General features: G+C 46.9%; 1 protein-coding gene across 3 annotated transcripts in view; it reads right to left on the reverse strand.

The window, feature by feature from the left end:
• The window catches only part of SLC4A11 (solute carrier family 4 member 11), a 1,871,484-nt gene that overhangs the window by 1,104,925 nt on the left and 741,302 nt on the right, over nucleotides 1-25,257 (reverse strand). The window contains exon 1 of one of the 3 annotated variants that reach the window (XM_086964302.1): nucleotides 4,580-4,739. The exons of the other annotated variants lie outside the window; for them this stretch is intronic. The gene's annotated coding sequence lies outside the window, so the exon portion shown is untranslated. Of the gene's footprint in view, nucleotides 1-4,579; nucleotides 4,740-25,257 lie in introns of those variants that run through there. 3 annotated transcript variants of the gene reach the window in all.

The raw sequence follows: 25,257 nt of genomic DNA on the forward strand, positions 1-25,257 counted from the left end.
CCCCCCGCCCACTCCTCAAACCCCGACCAAGCAGCCATTAACCTCACCCAATGGCTATCCAACAGCGCTGACATCCTAGCACCGTTGAAAAAACGTCAAATCAAACTAGGCAGCAAAAACGCCTCCTGGTTCAACGATGATCTTAAGAAATCGAAGAAACTGTCGCTCCATCGAGAAGGCCTGGAAAAAAGACCCAAACACCAGCACCAGGGACACCTTCAAAAACGCCACCCGCATACAACACCAACTAATCCGGTCTGCCAAGAAAGCCGCATTCAAAGACCGACTAGACAACAACGCCCACAACAGCAAGGAATTATTCAACATCGTCAAAGAATTTACCAACCCATCAGCCAACTCCAACGACATCACCCCTCCCGAACCCACTGCGACTCCCTAGCTACCTTCTTCCACAACAAAATCGCAGACATCCACAACAGCTTCGACAACCGACCCGGAGACCAACCCACCCAACCTTCTGCAGGACCTTCACCCCCCTTGAACACCCTTAACGACTGGAACCCAATCTCCACTGAGGACACCATCCGCCTGATGAACTCCATCCACTCAGGATCCCCAACTGACCCATGCCCTCACCACATCTTCAACAAAGCAGACTCCATCATAGCACCACACCTCCAAGATGTCCTCAACTGCTCCCTCAACTCCGCCACCTTCCCGGAAAGCTGGAAACACACAGAACTCAGCGCCCTTCTGAAAAAAACCCACAGCTGACCCCACCAAACTCAAAAACTACCGCCCCATCTCGCTTCTTCCATTCCCGGCCAAAGTCATCGAGAAAGCTGTCAACAACCAGCTTGCCACCTTCCTCGAAACCAACAAATCCCTCGACTCCTCACAGTCCGGCTTCCGAGCCAAACACAGCACTGAGACCGCACTTATCGCAGCAACTGACGACATTCGAACTCTACTGGACAATCTAGACACAGTCGCACTCATCCTCCTCGACCTCTCCGCTGCCTTCGACACAGTCTGCCATAGCACCCTTCTACAGCGCCTCAGAAACGTCGGAATCCAAGGAAAAGCACTGGAATGGATCACCTTGTTCCTTACCGGAAGAACCCAGAGAGTCCGCCTCCCACCATTCAAGTCAGAGGCCTCTGAAGTCATCTGCGGCGTGCCACAAGGATCGTCACTCAGCCCCACCCTCTTCAACGTATACATGAGCCCCCTTGCGACCATCGCTCGCCAACACAATCTCAACATTATCTCCTACGCTGACGACACTCAACTGATCCTCTCTCTCACCAAAGACCCTATCACCGCCAAAACCAACTTACACGAAGGAATGAAAGAAGTAGCCGAGTGGATGAAGCACAGCCGTCTGAAATTGAACTCAGACAAAACAGAAGTCCTCATCTTAGGCACCTCCCCCTCCGCCTGGGATGACTCTTGGTGGCCAGAGGCCCTTGGAAAAGCACCCATCCTGACGGACCACGCACGGAACCTGGGCGTCATCCTGGACTCCTCACTCTCGATGACTAGACAAGTCAACACCGTTTCATCATCTTGCTTCAACATTCTTTGCATGCTCAAAAAAACATTTCGCTGGATCCCCACCGAAACTAGAAAAACGGTCACCCATGCACTGGTCACGAGCCGCCTGGACTACGGTAACACCCTATACGCCGGTACCACCGCAAAACTCCAGAAAAAACTCCAACGCATCCAGAACGCTTCAGCCAGGCTCATACTAGACATCCCGCGTAAAGAACACATCTCTGGTCACCTGAAAAACCTCCTATGGCTCCCCGTAAATAAGAGGATTACTTTCCGCCTCCTAACCCACGCACACAAAGCACTTTACGAGCTTGGACCCGAATGCCTCAACACACGACTGTCCTACACCCCCTCCCGTCAGCTACGATCCTCCAACCAAGCCCTTGCCACTGTACCTCGCATCAACAAAACCACCATGGGAGGTAGATCATTCTCCTACCTGGCAGCTAAAACTTGGAACTCTCTTCCCACCCACCTTCGCCTCACTCAGAACCACCTAGCATTCAGAAAACAACTTAAAACTTGGATATTCGACAAGTAATTCCCCACCCTTCCTCAAGCGCCTTGAGACCCTATGGGTATGTAGCGCGCTATATAAATCTCTTGACTTGACTTACCAACAACATATGGGAGTTAAAAATACTGAGGCTCACAGCTGTGTTTTACACAGATGTAGATGTCAAGGTCCAGGGAAGGGGCGATCACTGCCCGGGAGGTGATGGTCAACCCTTCACTCTCCTGTCCATCCTAACACCACCTATGCCTCCATTCCACCATGTAATAGTTCGTCAGAGCATGTTTTTGAGTCAGCAGTTGCTTAATGTGGCTCAGCTACTCTTACACAATGCGATACCAACCTACATAGAGCGCTGAGGAGTCTAGGACTGCACTCCTTGGGCCCATTCTGAGTGACAGCGTCTAGCACAACTTCAGAAGCGACGGAGGTTTGCAATATGCAGTCTAGCGGTGGTGGGTGCCCCTTTCACAACTAGCCTAGCGATGCACAAGAGCAGCGTTGTAACTGAAAGAACAGAACAGTAAAGTGGGAAAGCAACACTCAGGAAGTGGGGGCAGACAAAGCAAAACAGAATGAGGTATCAATGTGCAATGCATCCCTTTGCATTGGCACTTTACTGTACACCAGCATCCTGAGGAATTACCTTTCCAGACTGTTCTATCCATGGGCATTCGAGGTCGAGCGCCCTAGCCGTTAGTCCAACTCCTCTCCTCAGCCCTTGCACCACAGACAACTACATTCAGGAAGTGTAGTCACGGATGGTACGGCATGCTTTCAAACATACACAAGGGCGCTCCTGTATCTGTGTGGAGTACTTGCTTTTAAGGACATATACACACTGAACGGAATCTAAACAGATCCAAACGAATGGTAACATTGGTATTCGAGGGGGCTGCAGACACCATTTTATGTGGGAGCATACGTCTGCCCAGTAGCATGCGCCAGTTTCATTAAAGGATTGCAAGCGGAAATCAAAAGATGTTTCACGGCAGCCAGCGGCGTTTCCTCGCACAAACAGACGCCCACGCAGCAGAGCCCACAGGCTCCGTCTAGCGACACTGCAACCCGAGAGGCTGGCTGCTCCCTGCAGAGACGGAGCTGGCAGCGCTGGGCAGATGCGGGGCGAGGGGCACAGCTGGAGGAAGGGAGGCACCCGCGCCGCCGTCAGCTCGTACCCCGACATGCAAAGCCGACTCCGAAAGGAAGTGCTCGGGCAGCCACTGAAGTACAAGCAGGCAGGATGCAGTTTGATTGACCGATGATGTTTGAAGCTGCGTGTTGGCTAGCGCTGCGGAGCAGGTGTCGTGGAGGGGTAGATACTACGAAATCCCACTGCCCCCACCTCATTCCTGTACTTAAACTAAATTATGGAAAACAGGGCGCAGGGAGAGAATACGTGCAGCAGCGTCCTTCCCAAGACTAACACGACCATTAGAATAATGGAGGGGATTTTTTCCACACGTGTGAAAAAGCTGCCATTCCCCGATAAGTCAAACACCAGAGGGACATGCCAGTGCACGCAGGTGCGTTGAGATGGGTAGTTCCCTCTCGATGCAACGGGCAGAGAATGGGGATTCCATTATCCCCGAGCTAGGAAGATGCAGGCGGCAGAAAAGCCTGTCCAAATCCGCGGCAACTTCATTGCAGCGTTTCTGCGAGGGCAAGAAACAGCAAAACAGCGTCGGCTGCAGGCGACGGTGCAATCCGTGGATACAAAACATCCAGCGCGGCAGGACGGAGGGGTCCCCACCCACTCCAGCTTTGGAATCACAGGTGGCCAAGCAGGTATGGGGAGTTAGCCCTTATATCATCACACTTTCTTTCAACTCCTTCACTCAAAACAAATTCTTGCATAATAGTAGCACCGGGCAGTTGCGGCCTTTCGGGTTGTGCGGTATACTGTGGGAGGTGCCCCATCACCCCAAAGATAAGGGGTGCGGTAAAAACGAATTTTAAATCTAGATGGGCCCTCTTATACATTAATTGCACAAAACAGGAGCTCCCATCAAGATGCACCGCGCTCACTCGCGCACATTAGAGGCGTGAGCTCAGTATTATTTAGCAGTCTCCCCCACTGCCGAATGTTTGTGCCACGGGAACCTTTACTTAAAATAAAATACGGGAAGGAAATGCGATTTTAGACGTCCAGAACTTAACGATCGCAGGTCATTTTAATGAGTGCAAACTGCACTCGAGCCGCGGACATTTGTGGGCAGAGGACATGAATCTTTCTTCGTTTAGTTGATCAAAATAGTAGTGCATTCCTTATTTTCAATAATCAACATAGTCTTCACTCCATTACAAGGTACATCCCAGCTATCGTTAATACTAAAGTACCTCATACTGAAGAATGTTATACATATGAACGTTTCATTCTACAAGCCATTGCCTAGCACATGCAGGAAGCCAGCAAGGCACCGCCAAGCAGCTAGGTCTGTAAAACGTCTAACAAGGCTCCAACAACTTCGTTCCATAGACCCCGAGCCTGAACGGAATCAGCCAGCAGCATCGTTTCTTCTAATACACTACACGCTTGCCTACCTGAGCACCCAAGTACAAAAGAGGTCTCGGTCAAATGAAAAGCACGGAGCTCATCAGCTGCCTTCCTTGCATTCTTCACGAGTTGGCCAGGCTGTTACCCCAAAGCTCGCCCGAGATCCGGTGGCACGGGAGATAGTTTCTTAGTCTCTTCAGTGGCACCAGCCTTAATCAATACAGTGAATAGTTCTCTCTTCCTGCCCATTGGCCGGCTGGGGGAGGTAGGCGGAGCCCGAGAGTGAGGTCTATTAAGTGATGGATGCACAGCGCCAGTGCAGGCAGCCCGTCAGATCACAGCCCCAAAGTGCAAGAAGAGGGGAGCCCGGATGCTGATTAGCTGATTAACATAGCCGCCAATTACCTAGGGGAATCCCACTTTCCACCCTGGCATCAGCAGCGATGAGCTCATGTCATCCCGGAAAGGAGCCTCACTGCGGATGCACTGCGAACGCCAGCTAGCCTTCGATGGCAAAAAGGGTGTTCGGGCAGGGGGAGGGGGGGGGGGGGGGGAGATCCACCTAACCTGTGTTTCTGTTCCTACAGACCTTACTTTAGAAAGACGCTTCTTTGAAATGGGAAGGCTCGGAAATGTTTTTTAAAGCAATAACTTAGCATTTAGCACGTTTGAAGGTAAGTCGGATATCCAAAACTAGGGAGTGGAGGTCTGTATAGGTATGCGGTATTTGTATGGCGTGAACCTAACGGAAATGCAGCTGCTTTCGTGGCTGACTGACAACGGTCTACTCTTGACGGAAATCGAGCTAAATGCTGAGCGGCTCTATGCTCGTCTTGTGACAGTGGCCTGACCACCACACCGCCAAAATTCGTTTGATTATACTATTGGTTTGGTGCTCGGAGATTCACTTTGCATGACCCCTTCTCCAGTTCGTGAAACAGTTATCAGAACTTCAGAAGAGGCCCAGCACTCATTAATTTAATAATTTCGGGCTCAGTCACAATTTGCGCACTGTTGAAGATTAACAGGTTTAATGTGCTCCTCACAATTCTTCCAAGTCCAGGGCGCTGTTCATTTTGTTAACGGATATTTTCCCAACTTTATTAGATTTATAATTAGGGTTGTGCAGTTCGCTTGTTCTCAACCTTTTTTCCACAAAACATTGGGTTTAGTCATTTCCTGCTTTTGCTGCGATACGTTAACTAGGTGTTTATATCAATATAAATTAGCAGCGTCAATGTGGCCTGAGAAGCGCTCCTATTTCACAGAACGCAAGACATTTTGCTTGAAAACCGAACGCAAATTGGTTTTTTCCAAAGTTTTGTTTCAGATAAAAACGGCTCGATTTTGTCATAAAGTATCATTTTTCTTTTGAACAGAATGACGCTTTATACTCTTCTATATTTTGATATGAAAATCTTTTGTAGTGTGAAAATCTCATTTACCAGTGCCTTCAAAAAGCGCATTTCACGGTTTGCTTGTAACATTTTATGTCCACCGATGACATAGATGATGCAGATTGATTAGCCATTATATAGGTACACTGTTTGGATAATGCCAACTCCCCTTCTAGAAAATATTGTCTTGGCTCACATTCTGAACTCTAACAGTAACCTCTAATTAGCTTTTAATATCCTTCGTTCAAGAAAAACCACTGTCCTTTGTATCACCTTTACCAATATTGCTTATCACAGCTCTGCTTGCCCTCATATTTCCAGACCTACCAGCAGCCTACAACACATTATACTATCTTACAATAGTGCTCAATTTCTCAATTCACTTCGAATCCGATACCTAGCACACCTTTCAGGTTACTCTATCAGTTACATGGGACTCAAAGACCGCAACACACAACAGTGAACTTTCCTCAAGACCGAGTCCTTGGCCCTCAACTTTTCTTACTCTACACAACCTCCCTCGATAAGCTTATCTCTTAGTTCGGATTTCTGTCCCTTCGTTACGCTAATGACTCCCACATGTTTATCTTTTCCCACTTTATCCCTGTGTTCAGTCACACAGATGCGATTGTCTCCATCGTCCAGCACTGTATGGCACTACAATCTCAAATTCTTTCCTCTCACATTGGTTCCTGTTTCTCCGACCCAATCATCTTTCTTTTCTATACTCATAAATTTGCACCCTATACCAGAAAGATCAGTTTTCTTCAATCCATCATGAAGGAATGTCATCACAAGATAGCAACTTCAATATGTTGCCAACCAAAAAAAATACACAGGATCTAACAATACGCAGCCAAAACTCATATCAACTTGCTAGCATTCAATATACTGGACTACTATAATAATTTATTAGTTAGCATCCCACAAAAATTACTTTGCTGCACTCTCAAAGGCCCACCAGAACTTTGTACAGTCTTCCCAGACATACTCCCACCCCTTCGTATCTCAACAAAGTTGGTACTAGCTCTCTCAAAAACAGGGCTAATAACAATAAATCAACATTATAGTTTACTTTAAAGCAGGGGATGTTAGCACCCACCCTACATGTTTTGTACATTTTTAATTGATTGATAACATTTTCAATGTTGTTGCATCAGGCATTTGAGTGACCGATGGAAAAAAGACAATATAATATCATGTATAGCAACCTGAGAGATGCAAGTAATTAATGCTACCCTTCCTGCACTGTTGTAAATATTCCAATACTAATACATGCAATCTAATATCTGCATTTATCAGCAGTCCTAAAACTATCGATACCTAAATGTGAGCTGGCTTTCATTTATGACCATGATATAATTGGTGCAATAAATCCACACCACAACTAATTATGTTTTCAGCTTTAGGTTAACCAGCCAATCCTTATTGGTCGGTCTATGTACCTGTGATTGAAATACTATTGCTATTGCTACTAAATTAATACAGCACAAACAGGAAACGATTTAGGAAAGGGGTAAGTGTGTTCTCCACATAGAGTTACATTAGTTTTCCAAGATTAATATCCGTTCTTCCCAGGTCATAAAATGGTGGACAGACGTTTTTGTTTTGTAGTGCAGTTCCTTTATTTTTATTTTCATTCATAGAACAAGGACAGCCGACACGTGTTTCGCCCCCTCTTGGAGATTTGCGCCGGGGCTTTCTCAAGGCTAAATTGGCTAAATCACGTAGGCAAATGTCGTTTCCATATGATTAACAAAATCTCAAGTGCAAAAATGTAGTTCTTCAAATTTAAAACAATTTTTGTAGGCAAGTGCCTCTGGTCCTACGGTTCTTCCGGCATGGCGGGTCTCGGGTTGAATCCCAGCGCTGGGATTCAACCCGAGACCCGCCATGCCGGAAGAACTTGAGATTTTGTTAATCATATGGAAACGACTGTCCTTGTTCTATGAATGAAAATAAAAATAAAGGAACTGCACTACAAAACAAAAACGTCTCTGTCCACCATTTTATGACCTGGGAAGAACGGATATTAATCTTGGAAAACTAATGTAACTATGTGGAGAACACACTTACCCCTTTCCTAAACTGTTTCTTCATTTGAAGTTCGAGAGGTCCAGAGCTTCGAGTGTGTCTCCACCCACCAATTAACATTACTTATACAAGTGTTGTTCAGGCCTCAAAATCCCTGGACCTTTGCTACCCTATTCACAAACAGGAAACAACATAACTCAATCCATCAAGGAAATAGGGTAGCTAAAGGTCAATACGTTGTCAACCAAGGCTTCAGTAGTATTTGTAAGGCTGAGTAATTACTCAAATCAAAAAGTAAAGTTTAGTTAGACCACTGTGTAGGAAGGTGGATATCTGACTATGGTTGCCCCCAACTTTTTGCCTGGTGTTTTGCTGGTTTTTCGATTTAGTTGACCTGGGACCCTGCTATTCAGGACCCCAGGCCCACTGCTCTCTCTGTAAAATGGATTCCATGTACCTTAGGTACATATCTAATTGGATACTGAGTCACCACCCAGTGGGGGTGACCCACTTGTGGGACACCCCCGCGCCGCACGGCCACCAGCTGCTGCGTGTGTTTCCCTTTGCCTGCCTTCTGCCTCGCCGCCGGCCTCGCTGACGCCTTGGTCGCTCCCCTCTGGTTTTCGCCAGTTGTTTTTGCCCTAAATTTGTGCTTGTTCCCTTTGTGCCGTCTGATCGTTTTTTTAGCTGTTTTCCATTGTTTTGCCCGTCATTTGTGCCTGTATTTCCTGGTGCCGTAACATCGTTTTCCTTTCTGTTTTTCCTTTTATTTTGCCCTCCATTTGTGCCTGTTAATGTAATTGTAACCTCTGTGCCGTGTCCAGTTTCCTTCCTGTTTGCCCGCCTACCTCGCCGCCCTCCGCTCTCCCTCCCCGCTTCCCGCCACCGCCATTGGCCCCGCCCCTTTTCTCTTCTGTTCCCTCCCCGCTCCCGCCTCCCAGCTGCTCCGCCCACCCGCGCACTTCGCCTTAAATGGCGACCTTGCGAACGCGCAGCGGTCACGCGCAGCGGGCGCGCCGATTGTGCGCCAAAGGCAAGCCCGTCTGCGCCCGTCCGCGACCGGATCGTGACCAGCGCCAGGACCCCTGGCCAACGAAGACCCCGACCGACCCGCCTGACGTACTCCGCCGCCACCCTCATCGCACTCAACACCGGCCGACTCCCAGAATGCCATCAAGCCACTCCACGACGCACCCACGGACCTTTCAGCTGCCACGCCTGCAAATTCACCTGCATCCGGACCTGCCTCGCACCAGCACCCGCCAAGTCGAACGCCAGCAGCACCCACCTCAAATGCATCCTGCTCAACACCCGCTCCGTCCACAGACACGCCATCGAACTCTGGAACCTTCTAGACGCCACAGCCCCTGACGTTGCCTTCCTCACGGAGACCTGGATGAACGCCTCTTCAGCTCCCGACATCGCCATCGCTATCCCAGAGGGCTACAAGATCGTCCGGAGGGACCGCAACGCCAACCAGATGGGAGGAGGCATCGCCATCATCCACAGGAACACCATCCGTCTCACGACCAGCACCGACAACACCCTGACCACCGCCGAACACCTGCATTTCCAGATCCACACCAGCCCGAACACCACCCTCAGAGGCACCCTGATCTACCGACCCCCTGGACCACGCACGCAATTCAGCGAGGACATCGCCGACTTAGTCAGCCCGCATGCCCTCCCCTCCGCTGACTACATCCTCCTGGGGGGCCTCAACTTCCATCTGGAGAACAACAACGACCGCAACACCAGCACCCTGCTCGACAACCTCGCCAATCTTGGACTCAAGCAACTGGTGTCCACCCCCACCCACCTCGCCGGAAACTCACTGGACGCAGTCTTCTCCTCCAGCCCAGACATCGACTTCAGCCACGCCACAGAGCTTCAATGGACGGACCACAGCTGCGTCCACTTCACCTTCAAGAGAACAACGACCCACCACCACCAGCAACAGGCCGCCCGCAGAAGCTGGAACAAGATCACAGCAGACCAGCTCGCCACCTCCCTGAGCCAGCACCCTCCTGCCAGCTCAGCGAACCCCAGCCAGGCCGCCGACAACCTCACGAAGTGGATCAGCAACTGCGCGGACGAGCTCGCCCCGCTGAGGACCCCGCCCAGCAGAAAGAAAGCCCCGTGGTTCACCGACGAACTCAAGAGCTCCAAAAAGAACTGCCGAGCCCTCGAGAAAGTCTGGAGAAGGGAACCTACACCGGACAACAGGACCTCCCTCAAGCTTGCCACCCGGAAGCACCACCAGCTGATCCGCGCCGCCAAGCAAACAGCATTCAAGGACCGGTTGGACAACAACGCACACAACTGCAAAGAGCTCTTCAACATCGTGAAAGAGCTCTCCAACCCCAGCGCAGGAAACAACGACATCACCCCATCGCAAGACCTCTGCAACTCCCTCGCTTCATACTTCCACAACAAGATCGCGGACATACACAACAGCTTCAACAACCAACCAACGCACACCATGACCGAACAACCACCCCCCACCACCACCCTCCACGCCTGGACCCCGATCAGCACCGAAGACACCATCCGCACAATGAACTCCATCCACTCTGGATCACCGACCGACCCCTGCCCTCACCACGTCTTCAACAAGGCCGACGCTGTCATCGCACCCCACCTGCGGGACATCATCAACACCTCCTTCGACACCGCCACCTTCCCTGAGAGCTGGAAACACGCCGAACTCAGCGCTCTCCTCAAGAAACCAACAGCGGACCCCACCGAACTCAAGAACTACCGCCCCATCTCGCTCCTCCCGTTTCCAGCCAAAGTCATCGAGAAGACCGTCAACAAGCAGATGGCCGCCTTCCTCGAGACAAACGGATCCCTCGACCCCTCACAGTCCGGCTTCCGAGCCAATCACAGCACCGAGACCGCCCTCATCGCCGCCACCGATGACATCCGAGCCCTGATGGACAATGGAGAAACAGCGGCCCTCATCCTCCTAGACCTCTCCGCGGCATTCGACACTGTCTGCCACCGCACCCTAGTACAGCGCCTCAGCAACGTCGGAATCCAGGACAAGGCGCTGGAATGGATCATCTCCTTCCTCGGCAGAAGAACACAGAGAGTCCGCCTACCACCGTACAAGTCAGAGGCCTCCGAAGTCATCTGCGGCGTCCCTCAAGGGTCATCTCTGAGCCCCACCCTCTTCAACGTCTACATGAGCCCCCTCGCGGCCATCGTACGCAAACACAACCTCAGCATAATCTCCTACGCCGACGACACCCAGCTGATCCTCTCCCTGACCAACGACCCCGCCTCCGCCAGAGCCAACCTGCACGAAGGGATGAAAGAGGTAGCCGAGTGGATGACGACCAGCTGCCTGAAACTGAACTCTGACAAGACGGAGGTCCTCATCCTGGGATCTTCACCCTCCGCCTGGGGCGACTCCTGGTGGCCCCCCGCCCTGGGCACCGCACCCAAACCGACAGACCATGCACGCAACCTGGGCTTCATCCTGGACTCCTCCCTCTCCATGACCAGGCAAGTCAACAACGTCTCCTCGGAGTGCTTCAACATCCTACGCATGCTACGGAAGATCTTCTGGTGGATCCCCACCGAGACCAGGAAGACCGTCACCCAGGCCCTCGTCACCAGCCGACTGGACTACGGCAACGCCCTCTACGCCGGTACCACCGCCAAGCTCCAGAAGAGACTCCAGCGGATCCAGAACGCCTCAGCCAGACTCATCCTCGACATCCCACGAACCAGCCACATCACCGGACATCTGAGAGACCTTCACTGGCTCCCCGTCAACAAAAGAATCACCTTCCGCCTCCTCACCCACGCACACAAAGCCCTACACGACCAGGGCCCGAGCTACCTCAACAGCCGAATCAACTTCTACGCTCCCAAACGCCACCTCCGATCAGCCAACCACGCCCTCGCCGCCGTCCCCCGCATCCGAAGAGCGACTACGGGAGGAAGGTCCTTCTCCTACCTGGCCGCCAAGACCTGGAACTCTCTCCCTCCCGACCTGCGCCTGACCCAAGACCACCTCTCCTTCAGGAAGAAGCTGAAGACCTGGCTGTTCGAGCAGTAGCCCCCCCCCCTCCCCCCCCAGCGCCTTGAGACCCTACGGGTAGGTAGCGCGCTATATAAGTGTCACTGATTGACCTTATCAGTCCCTGTACAGTGTACCTTAGGTACCCAGGGCATAGGTGCACCCAGGGCCTACCAGGGGCTGCAGCATGTATTATGCCACCCCTGGCTGGCCATCCAAATCTAACACAACTGGCTGCACGACAGCTGGGGCAAGGTGGTGTAATCACCCTTTGCTTTAGATATAGTATCCCTATATCTAACCCTAAAATGGACACATATATTCCTATCAGTCACTCTTATCGCGGGCCTTAACAATGCTGAAGGCAGAGTGCTTGGAATTATGTGAGATGGTGCTCTGCCATGAGCTGAGCCCGTTTGCAGCTTGCGGAACCAAGTCCTAATAGCTGTTCCATGATAACGCTATACCATATACTCTTAAGTGCATTATGAACCTCGCCGTCAAATGCTAACTTTGGTATAGCATTATCAAAACATGTCGAGTAAGGTGTCATACGAATTGGAATACTACCCCCTCGCCAATTCTGGCGACGGGGGTAGCATTCCACCCTTCTAGAGGGACACGACATGTATGTAACTGTGAACCCCGGTTAAAGTTAACTCGAGCCTCAGCATCACAAAATGGATGCTGCCACCACAGACACAAGTCTGACCTCCTGCTGCTAGGAGTCCTTCCAGCGAGGGAGGCTTGGACAAAGGGTTTCCTGCCTTATGAGGTGCTAGCACCATCCCAGACAGGATTTTGTGTATTAGGTAGGACAGGGCTGAAAGGAATGAGACATGCCTGGGGCACACAAGGTGTCCCCGTACATAGTCCGGTCTAAACCAGTTTCTGGGGCACTCCAGCCCCAGAGCTGGCGTAAGACCGGACAAAGGGTAGGGGGTGTAACCACCCCCCTTCCTGGTCCCACCCAGGGGAGGGACCTAGTCGTAGTGCAGCCCCCTTTAGCTGAATGAAGGTAGGAGCTGGTCCCATTCCAAATCAAATTAATCTTGACAACTTCCACGAAGAACTCTTGACCTTCGACCTCCTGAACATCAGAAGACTGAAGAATCTCCCCTATGGTCAGGGAGTGACCATCCTGCTTTGCGGGCACCATCAAGATCTTGTGCGGTTTGCTGCAAGTCCTTCCTTCCAGGAACCCGACAACCCAGCTCGACGAGACCCGGACCTCCAGACTCCTCTGACCTCTACCCACATCCACAGCACAGCTGAGACCTGTGGGTGCGACGAGCAACTTGGAGACGGCCATCTTGAGAAACCTGCACAACGCTTCCAGCACGACCGCCAAGGGATCCTCGAGTGAGTGCACTGGGGTCTGAGAAGCCCCACACTGACGCAGCTCCTGCACCAAAGACCAGCTCCCCAGCATCCACGAGATCTGCGTGGGGCCCTTTTGCCTGGTTGCTGCTTGTCCTGTTGTCTGGTCACTTGCCGGCTGGCTCGTGACCTCTGAGACGACAACCCGAAGAATTCATCACTGCTGGTATGGTCCCCCAGACTGGCCCTTGCTTCCCTGTGAACGAGAAGCACCCCGGACCCTCCTGGTCCGCACCAGACGCCATCTTTGTTCCACCGCGTGGCTGGCACTAGCCAAGGCCTGTTGACCAGATCGACGACCCAACACTGCCAACAGCAGCAGACTACGTGGGACAGCTCGTGCCTCCAGCCTGGTCGTCGAGAACAGCTCCTGGTCCACGCAGCTACAGAGAGAAGTGTCACGTCCTTCACCTGACTGCGGCGACGGCATCTGGTTCCCTCCTGGTTCCAGCACCGTCACTGGCTAGTGACGAGACTCTGTCCCCTTCCCTTTCAGGACTTCTTCTTCCTAGTTCCATCCTTGGAACCACCGGACTCCTCCATCTGGCTGCCTGCCAGCAATTCCTTGTTTCAGGCATCACCGGGATCAACGCAGCAAACCCGACACTTCAGCCCTATGCACCCGCAGCCTGTGGGTTAGGTAACTAAAGCTTCTAGGTGCTGAAGTCAGTGTTCACTATCCTAGTGTTCAGGTCCACTGTTGTTTTCCCTCCATCCAGCCGGGTTCGTCCAGAATCCGTAACTTTGTAAACTGTAGCATCCATAGAAGTTGGTACGCATCCCACGTGAGAGTTTCCACTCCGCACGTGAGTGCCGTGGGCCTCCTGCTCCTTACTTACCTAGTTAGTAGCGTTGTCCAAACGATCCTCCAGCCTCTGGATCTTCTTACAGTACTTTCTTTCCTCGCATTCCATTGTTTCAAGTATATGGTCTGTCGTGCCCCTAAGGCACTCGTGTAAATATTGTGCGAACTCTTATTTCTTTTGTAGTATTGTCATGTGCTTAGCCCTATGATCTCATGAAGAGTTCAGAGGTGTATGTTAGTTAATAAATATCCTTTTATTTTCATAACAACCTGTGTGGTGTCCTTTCATGTGGTATTCAAGGGGTTATATGTGGTAAAACAGCTGGCTTCACATGCCAAATAGAGTTTAGCCTAAGACTGCTTTGTCCATGCTACCATTAGGATAGCTGGTCTATAAGGTTGACTTATAACCAATCACCATAAGGGTTGTTTGGACTGATACAAGGTGATCACTAGAACTAGTGAGCATCATATATCAGGCCAACTTCTCACACACTGGTCTTAAAACAGCGCAAAAAACATGACATTTTGTGTAAACATTCTAAAATTACTACAAATTCATCAACAAACGTCATTACATAAAAGAAACTGAGCATGGGGTTTTTAGAAAATTAGGACTACGGGGGCGCACTGCCTGGGCTAGAACGTTACAAAGTGTGTGAAAAGCAAGAGTTTCGTTGTGTAGTGCGTAAAGAGCAGACGGCAAAACCTCCTTAACCGTCTAAACAAGTCAAAGACAAGACAATTTTACAATAAACAAGCTCTCGCAACTATATATGTGTACATCAAGACAAGGTTCAATGACCAACAGTAAAAAAGAAAACGCAGAAGCAGGTTCTTTGGTGTGATACTTCTTGTTACAGCAAGTTGTTTACTTTTCTCCAGACTTTGAGAAAGATATCAATCGCCGACACGTGTTTCGTCGTGTGTGGGTGAGTCAAACACGACTCTTCAGGGCTGGTAATACAAAACAATGTGGGCAAATTTTAATCTAGACATGTAACATTTGATACTGCATATGGTGACCTAAGTGCACTCCAACATGCAGTCTGACGTGCGTTTTGTGTTGCACTGATAGGTGAAAATTGGTGACAATACTTGCATATTCAGGCAAGTGTTCGGTCTGAAGTGCTAATGTGCACGCAGTGAGTGAGATTAATAAAAAAGACCTAAGTGTGGTCATGATTCACTCGTACACAGTGGTCCTGAGATTAAGAGGGTGTCCGTCGTGATGGTGAATACAAATGTGAGATGTACTACATCTTTGCTTCTGATACATAGGTCAGGAGGTGTTTTTGTGACCTCACAGCGTGATAGTGAAACGTGCCTATAATGGGTAAAGAACCAGAGAGTACAAGTTCATGCAATTTCTGATGATCTAAAAGTAATGGTTATTACCTTAAACTCCCAATACCACTGTGTGGTTGGAGTAAGTCTGGGTCTTTACAAGCTCTGTTTCAGGCTAAGTGATGTTAGGGAAGCAAAAGGAAAAGAGACTCATGAGGAGGCTTCTAAAGGAAGAAATGATTAAAAGACTTCAATAAAGTCTTGGGCAGCACAACAAACTATTTCTTACCAAAGGGTATTCTGCGTATACATACACAGACGAGGCTGATTGAAAGAAAGATCAATGGTAGTATATGAACGAAGTTATCATATCCCTTTGGTAATCCTGTAGAGATAGTGTAGCGCTATATGTAAAAAAAGGGGGGAGATAGGGAAATCGTGTATTACTAACATATTGCGCTGGTAGGTAATTCAATACAAAGTATGCTGGCTAAAGGAATATTTCATAGTGCCTGCCCAGGTGCTCTCGAAGGATCGTGAATATTGATAAAAGGAAGGGGGGGGGGGTTTCTTTACCTGTATCCCGCTATGCCTTCAGGCGGGAAGCCGGGAGGGGATTCCTATTTCGTGCCAAGGTTGAGGAAACGAGTAAGTTTCTTCTGAGGCGGTGTGCTGTCAAGTCAAATTTAATTACGGTGAGAAAAATGTCCGTGGGGACCCGCGTTTAAGAGCAAGAACACTCTAAAAGTAATCGACCAAAGTCGGCTATCTGTGTGTAGCATAGCGGTGTTGGAGTCGCACTTACCCGCTTCTGGCAATCCCTCCTCTGTCTGTTCCCGGCGGTCGTCTCTCGTGTACGAACACGTGAACCCGGGAGAGGAGGGATTAAATAGAATTGAAAGGACATAGAAGACGTCCTCACGGCGATGCATTTACCAGCGCCATTGTTAAGGGGTAAATTGTACAGGAAAAGGAGGGCGTCTAAGAGTTAAGCCAAGGTCCATTTACGAGGAGCAATGGCAATGCACTAAAGTGTTCAGTGATTTAAAAAGGTAACGCTACTTACATTTATTCCTGTTCCGGAATAAAAGTGTCAAAATGATACTGGCAAAATCTGTCAGTTCCATAAGTCTCTTGTCATCTGATCATAATTAGAGAAAACCTTAGAAAGGAAAAGTTATAGCGTCCAGCATGCATTATCAACCCAAATGTGGTCGGATCATTCTTAATAGGGTGCATACTCAGTAGAAAGTGGGTTGATTCGTGAGAAATGTGACAGCACCCTATTAAGAATGATCCGACCACATTTGGGTTGATAATGCATGCTGGACGCTATAACTTTTCCTTTCTAAGGTTTTCTCTAATTATGATCAGATGACAAGAGACTTATGGAACTGACAGATTTTGCCAGTATCATTTTGACACTTTTATTCCGGAACAGGAATAAATGTAAGTAGCGTTACCTTTTTAAATCACTGAACACTTTAGTGCATTGCCATTGCTCCTCGTAAATAGACCTTGGCTTAACTCTTAGACGCCCTCCTTTTCCTGTACAATTTACCCCTTAACAATGGCGCTGGTAAATGCATCGCCGTGAGGACGTCTTCTATGTCCTTTCAATTCTATTTAATCCCTCCTCTCCCGGGGTCACGTGTTCGTACACGAGAGACGACCGCCGGGAACAGACAGAGGAGGGATTGCCAGAAGCGGGTAAGTGCGACTCCAACACCGCTATGCTACACACAGATAGCCGACTTTGGTCGATTACTTTTAGAGTGTTCTTGCTCTTAAACGCGGGTCCCCACGGACATTTTTCTCACCGTAATTAAATTTGACTTGACAGCACACCGCCTCAGAAGAAACTTACTCGTTTCCTCAACCTTGGCACGAAATAGGAATCCCCTCCCGGCTTCCCGCCTGAAGGCATAGCGGGATACAGGTAAAGAAACCCCCCCCCCCCTTCCTTTTATCAATATTCACGATCCTTCGAGAGCACCTGGGCAGGCACTATGAAATATTCCTTTAGCCAGCATACTTTGTATTGAATTACCTACCAGCGCAATATGTTAGTAATACACGATTTCCCTATCTCCCCCCTTTTTTTACATATAGCGCTACACTATCTCTACAGGATTACCAAAGGGATATGATAACTTCGTTCATATACTACCATTGATCTTTCTTTCAATCAGCCTCGTCTGTGTATGTATACGCAGAATACCCTTTGGTAAGAAATAGTTTGTTGTGCTGCCCAAGACTTTATTGAAGTCTTTTAATCATTTCTTCCTTTAGAAGCCTCCTCATGAGTCTCTTTTCCTTTTGCTTCCCTAACATCACTTAGCCTGAAACAGAGCTTGTAAAGACCCAGACTTACTCCAACCACACAGTGGTATTGGGAGTTTAAGGTAATAACCATTACTTTTAGATCATCAGAAATTGCATGAACTTGTACTCTCTGGTTCTTTACCCATTATAGGCACGTTTCACTATCACGCTGTGAGGTCACAAAAACACCTCCTGACCTATGTATCAGAAGCAAAGATGTAGTACATCTCACATTTGTATTCACCATCACGACGGACACCCTCTTAATCTCAGGACCACTGTGTACGAGTGAATCATGACCACACTTAGGTCTTTTTTATTAATCTCACTCACTGCGTGCACATTAGCACTTCAGACCGAACACTTGCCTGAATATGCAAGTATTGTCACCAATTTTCACCTATCAGTGCAACACAAAACGCACGTCAGACTGCATGTTGGAGTGCACTTAGGTCACCATATGCAGTATCAAATGTTACATGTCTAGATTAAAATTTTCCCACATTGTTTTGTATTACCAGCCCTGAAGAGTCGTGTTTGACTCACCCACACACGACGAAACACGTGTCGGCGATTGATATCTTTCTCAAAGTCTGGAGAAAAGTAAACAACTTGCTGTAACAAGAAGTATCACACCAAAGAACCTGCTTCTGCGTTTTCTTTTTTACTGTTGGTCATTGAACCTTGTCTTGATGTACACATATATAGTTGCGAGAGCTTGTTTATTGTAAAACGTCATTACATAAGCCTGATTTCCAAATACTTTTCTCAATTTTACACTACTCCGTGCGTAAGTCCTAAACTCACCTGTATATAAACATATAATTTTAAGAGCAATAAAATTCCTATTCTAACACGTAATTAACCAGTAAAATCCCTATCAATCATTGCTTCTAATCTAGCTTACAGCCGACTATTTCCTATTCCGTAAAATACCTTTTTATAGCCTTCATGTACTTCGCAATGGCTATTGTAGTTCATGATTTGGCATATCTGTTAGGAGTTCAATTGCGTGTGTGCGCAGCCTCTTACCACATTTTAAAAAGATAGGGCGTTAAAATAGTTTCCGTGGGGGCTAAACATTTTAGGCAGTCCATCAGGACCTGAAAATTATCGCATTTTGTGTCCAACCGGCATGTACATTTACCATCCGTTTGCCTTAGTTCTGTTGTTATTCTACTATTTAACATAGCTGGATTCATTCCAATTCTCAACCCTAGAATTACCAATCTAAGATATTGATTAGGTAGAATATCCAAATAGGGGTACCAGTTTTCTTTCACCGAACTATTTTTCATAAATTTCACAGAATCTTTCTCTCTCAGGTACTCAATGTCTTCTAGCCTAGACACTTCCTTTCCTATTCTTAGTTCGCTCTTTGTCACTTCCATTTTAAGAGCCTACTGATCAATTTTTAAGTGAAATGAAAACAAATTTATAACGCGCAGAACTCAGCCCAATGGGCATCAAGGCGCCTAACCAAAATATTTGGAAGTCCAGAGAACTAGTTATTGGTAGGCTTTCTTGAAGTACCATGTTTTAAGGGCCTTTTTAAAGAGGGGCAATGAGGATAAAGATTTAAGCTCCAAGGGAAGTGCGTTCCAGAGACGAGGGGCAACAGAAAAGAAAGCTCTTCCTCCCCATCTGGTCTTTTTGGTCCGAGGCGTTACCAAGAGATGCTGTTGTGATGAGCGTAAACTTCTGCTGGGAACATATCCAGAGAGAAGTGATCCCAACCCATCAGAAGTTCCTGCTTTCAAAGCCCTATGTGCTAGACAGATGACTTTGAAAGAGATACGATGCTCTACAGGAAGCCAGTGAAGACTCTTTCTGGCCAGAGTTGCAGAGGAAGTGCGGGGAATGTCTAGTACAAATCTTGCTGCCGCATTTTGTACTATTTGGAGACGCTGGATCAATCCCTTATTGACCTCTGCGTACAGTGAGTTGCAATAGTCTACATTTTCACAAACAGTGTACAATTTCGTACTGGCCTCTTTAGCCAATTTTAAGTCGCTATGCTGAATCTCATTCTTATACCAATATGACACTTTTGTCTCTTCTCCTGTCCCCAATCTTTTCCAAAATCGTAACCCACCCACTTGCACCTGTGTATTCCATGAGGTCATGCCCATCTCCAACCTAATTGCCTAGATCATAGATGAGCCAAGCAATGACAGATTGTATGCATTTTCGTTCCTCGATATCCCAGGTGCTTTTTCCACCTAAGTAGAGAATTTCTGCTCCATACTGTAGTTGTGGGGGTATCAGAGCCCTGTAGGCCTTCATCAATGTATACAAACAATGAGATTCTATCCGGTTTTTCTTATTTTTAATTTTAATGTGATCAGTGAAAAGGCTGTTCCCTAGAAATGTAAGGGAGAAGCACTATGTTTTAAAAAATACCCCTCACACACTATGAATCCCATAGTGTCATGCTTCATCATAGGGGGTTTGCCATCCCTCTACGGGGCGGGGCGTGCACTACGTGGGAGCACTTGTTTTTATGTGAATAGAATATGCGTGTGGTGGATTGTGAGAGTGGTAGGGAAAACGCTAGTTACAAAAAAGTTAAACATTTCCTGGCTAGTGGAAAAAATACATTTTATTTAGTTCCCTAGCTGGAAACCTTAAAATGGGGAAAGAAATAAGTAGGGGGTAGATCTTACTCCCTACTTGGTCGACATGTTACGAAAGCAGTCCCCACTGATTTACTCATCAGGACCTAAATACGATCCCTACTACAATCTGGGATACTGATGTGGATATATAGTATGCCTATTATCTCACGTTGACTGACCGCAAAAATAGGCTGGTCAGTTTGGAAAAGGGGGGGGGGGGATTGACCCCTAAAAAATTACTAAATTGGTACCTGTGAAAAAAGAAAGACAAAGAACACATAAATAAACAACCAACTGGTTGTTATTGCATAACACATCATCATAGTGTGAACTGGTACTTTAGATGTGCTTAGATAGATTTTTAAAACTTTTCAAAACTGATATCTTTTTCTCAGTTCAATTTTTTGGCTGTGAATACCGCTGTTCTTTCATGTGAATTGAATGAAGAGAAGGGCATTTCCTTTTAGAACTAGACTGGACACTTATTCACACACACGTCTGTACAGGCCAACATACATTCAGATACACACTCGATGCAATGATATTTAACAGTTGACACACAAACACATGATTTAGAAAATAGTTTCGATGTGCCACATGAACTAGCGCCGGGGGGAGGGTTCCTTTTATAAATAAGTATTTTTCACTCTAAAACAAGATAAAACAGGTGGAGTTGGGTGGCTTTATTAAACGAGACTCGTTTAAGGGGAGTAGCCAGGGATTTAAATACTTGGCAAGAGTGACTTACGTGAAATGCGGGAGACGCTTCATGTGGAATTGCTGACAGAAGCCAGCGGGGGCAAACGCAGGAAGGACTCACCACCCCAGGAGGCTGCAGGGCGACCAGCGGACATCTAGCCCCTCCCCCCTGACACCGGAGGATTTTAAAAACTTCTTGCGCCTCCGGCTACGCGGGAGACGCTTCGTGTGGAGTTGCTGACAGGAGCCAGCGGGGCAACGCAGGAAGGACTCACCGCCCCAGGAGGCTGCAGGGCTACCAGCGGACATCTAGCCCCTCCCCCCTGATATTGGGAGGTACTTAACTAACAAGCCTCCCCCGCCTTGCGGGGGTGCCGGGCTAAGCCCGGGCAAAGGGCAGGCCGTCAGGGGCCGAAGGAGGCTGGGCTGGGCACCCCCCTCTGAGAAGACCCCCTGGAACATTGATAGGGAGAGAGAAACTTGCTGTCGGTAAGCAGAGAAGCAGCCTTACTGTGTGAGATTTATAGGATTGGGTTGCTACCCCAAGAGTCTCAGACTCAACGGGGGGCTGATCGTGTCGGCCCGTGTGCTTGTTTCCGATCAGCTAGGGTGGCTCGGATCAAGGTAAAAATAACCCCTAAGAATGTATGAACAAAAAACTATCAGTAAGTATAAGAACAAATAAGTGAGATCTTCCTTTGTTGATTTTTGCTCCTCATAGGGTACAAGTCGAACTGTACTTCCAAAAATATCCTCTGTGCTTTCTCCATTTTACTATGAGTAAGTCATTTGATTGTTCAATTTCAAATAGAACTTTAGATTTTATCTTAAACTGTATTTTGTAAGCCAACATTCTCTGTCACCACACTGACTAGTCTGTGAAGCTATAAGTTTTACATATGCCTTTGTAATGTAAATAGATTGAAAAGATGTATAGATCTGATGACTATATGTTAGCAACACTTGAAAAGAATGTGTTATTAATTTCATGATTTAATTACCTTTTAGGGGTCATTTATACTGCATTTAAAAGTTTATCGTCCTGATGATGGTCTTTGGATTAAACGTGTGAGACCGAAACGTCGACACCACAGTATGTCTACATCTGCATCTGACTTTCTGTTTATTTTTATAAGAAGTCATTTTCTTTTTCATTTACAGACTGGACTTTTTCTTATGTATTGATGGATTGATTTTATCGTTTCCTTATACTTAAGATTTTTGTGCATCATTTCTGAACATGAACCCTTTCAAAATTTGAATCTGATTTGAAGAGAAATAACAAGTTTCTTAAAAATAACTGCTTGTGTTGCTTCTTATTACCTTTCTAACTTCATTTGTTGAATAGACCTACCATTTCTTCTGGTGAATTTTTCAAGGCTAGTGTGGTAGCTTTTGTAAGGTCTCAAGTAAAAATTAATTGTTACAACAGTGACTGATTGTTTCGGTCTAAAAGTCTAAAGTAATATAGACTGTATCATATCATTTTAACAAAAAACACATTTTTTTAAAAATCCCTTGCTGGAACTTTTCTTCAAACATATATTGCCTGCCCGATCCTGCAAGGGTATATTGGGTTACCCACTCCTCTAAATCACTTGCATAGCGCAGATAACCTCTGCTGTGGGCCACTCCAAAGTGGTTGAACAGGTAACTACCTGTAATCATCTATCTTGATGTCTGAGATTGAAACTCTCTCATATACGGAAGAATATGTACAAAAAATAGCACAGGCCCCTCTCTCTTGGGTAATAAGAATACAGCTACTCAATTACCATATGAAACAGATCTAATTCAGCTAGAGCGATTGAAAAAGAAGTTGGTGAGAACTGAGCTTCATGCTAAATTTCTCACCGATTGTCCTAACGCAAACATCATTCCAACAGGGCTGCAGATTAAAAACATTCCAATCATTTTCATAGATGACAAGGACTTTAAAATAAACTTCAGCTTTGCTGCCAATAAATGCTCAAGGACATGGATGGTCCTAAGCATTGAGACTGCATTTAAACAGATTATTCTTCTACTGAAGGAAATTGAAACAATTGAAAACAAGATCAACTCTTGACAGCAGTATTACCAATGCTAAGTTGCTTCTAGATAAGGTAGCACAAACTATCAAAGAGTTTAAAACTTTTAATGCTCAAAAAAAGACTGATAAACTGCACAAAGACATCCGCAGCTACAACAAGGATAAAACATATCCCTACCTGCAAAAAGACTTTTATGAACCTCAGAACACCTATAGAGGTCCACAACACTTCCAACAGAAACGTGTAACCTTCTCAGAAACAGGATCTGAGACGGACTCAGAACAAGGTGGACAATCTAGATCCAACTTTGATCAGCAGCCATCTACTTCCCGACAAGTGCCTTTTTTAGGACAGGACAGGAGAAGAACAGGTCGACCCCGGAACAACAGGGGGGGGGGGGGGGGGGGGGGGGAAAGGAGGGGATGGTTTCGAAATCAGTACACCCCTGGCCATCGCCAAACACGAAACCAATATTACGAATGGTAGGAGACAACAACTTTATCCCTATCTTCCACATCTCCAGTCATATTCTAAGTGATCCTGAGATTGAAGTCCTTTCAGCTGGTCTTTCCTTTGTGCCTACTAACAGGAATAGCCATTTCCAAATTAAGTTAGAGTTATATAAATGTTTTAGAACAATCAGGCTCAAAAACTATTTCCCCGATAAAACACCAAAAGGAGAAAGAAACTTCACAGATCTACACCCCCCATCAACTTTTTTCCCACTCAACAACATGGTATCAAAGGAAATAATGACATTTGAGCAAGCAGTCTTGATTGAAACAGAAAATCTTTTCAAACAGATGCCTTTTGCTAGAAACAACTTGAGCAAGGAAGAACTCACAGGTTTGAAAAATCTTGAGTCACTACCAGAAACCCTGATTAAACCAGCAGATAAGGGGGGAGGCATTGTCCTTTGGGACAAAGTTGCCTACAAAAATGAAGTCTTGAAACAACTTTCTGTTACGGACAACTATAAACGACTCTCCATCAATCCAACATCTAGATTAGAGAAAGAAATTTCATATCTCAGTCAAACTGGCCTAGACGGAGGTTGGCTGTGTGAAAAAGAAGCACTATTCCTAACAAACAAAACACCTACAGTACCAGCGCTGTACATTCTTCCCAAGATACACAAAAACACCACGCAACCACCAGGGAGACCAATAGTGTCAGGGTGTAATTCCATACTAAAACCCCTTGCTAAATATGCCGACCATTTCATTCGGCCATTTGCGGTAGGATCTGAAACCTATATTAAGGATACAACATATGTCATTAACAAACTAGAAAATCATTCCTTTAATCCAGATGAAGAATATTTAGTCACTATGGATATAGAAAGCCTCTATACGAACATTCCACAATCTGAGGCTTTGGCTATATTAAAAGATCTATTAGAAAACCGTAGCAGACCACATGAGGTACCAACTGACTTCATACTAGAATGCATCAGAATCCCCCTATGTGAGAACTTTTTTCTATTTGAAAGAAGCTATTATCAACAACTCAAAGGGATAGCCATGGGGGCAATTTTTGCCCCGGACATTGCGAATATCTATGTTGCAGAATTCGAGAAAAGATTCATCTACCATCCATTGAACCCTTACCTGGCCAACATTTCTTGTTGGCTTAGGTATATAGACGACGTGTTTGTCATCTGGAGAGGTAGTAAAGATCTTCTCACTAGCTTTCATCTATGGCTTAACGAAAGAAACTCCAACTTGTCGTTCACTCTTGAAAGCAACAACCAACAGATGAACTTTCTTGACATCACAATTAAAGTCAATGATGATAACACGTTATACACAACACTTTATACAAAACCCACTTCCAGAAATACCCTCCTCAAATACAGTAGCAACCACCCCAAGGCTTTGCGGGATGGCTTACCCTTTGGCCAATTTCTCCGGCTACGGAGAAATTGTACCAAAAAAAACGACTACTTTAAAGAAGCGAAGATACTGAAAACCAAACTATCAGTAAGAGGGTATCCAAATAAACTTCTGAAACAATCACTAAAGAGAGCATGGTACAACAACCGTGATCTACTACTTACCAACCAGACCCGGCAAGAGAAAAATCCACTTGTATGTGTTACAACCTTTGGTACTATT

This window comes from Lissotriton vulgaris, chromosome 3_2 (assembly GCF_964263255.1).
Source record: "Lissotriton vulgaris chromosome 3_2, aLisVul1.2, whole genome shotgun sequence".
Lineage (NCBI taxonomy): Eukaryota > Metazoa > Chordata > Amphibia > Caudata > Salamandridae > Lissotriton > Lissotriton vulgaris.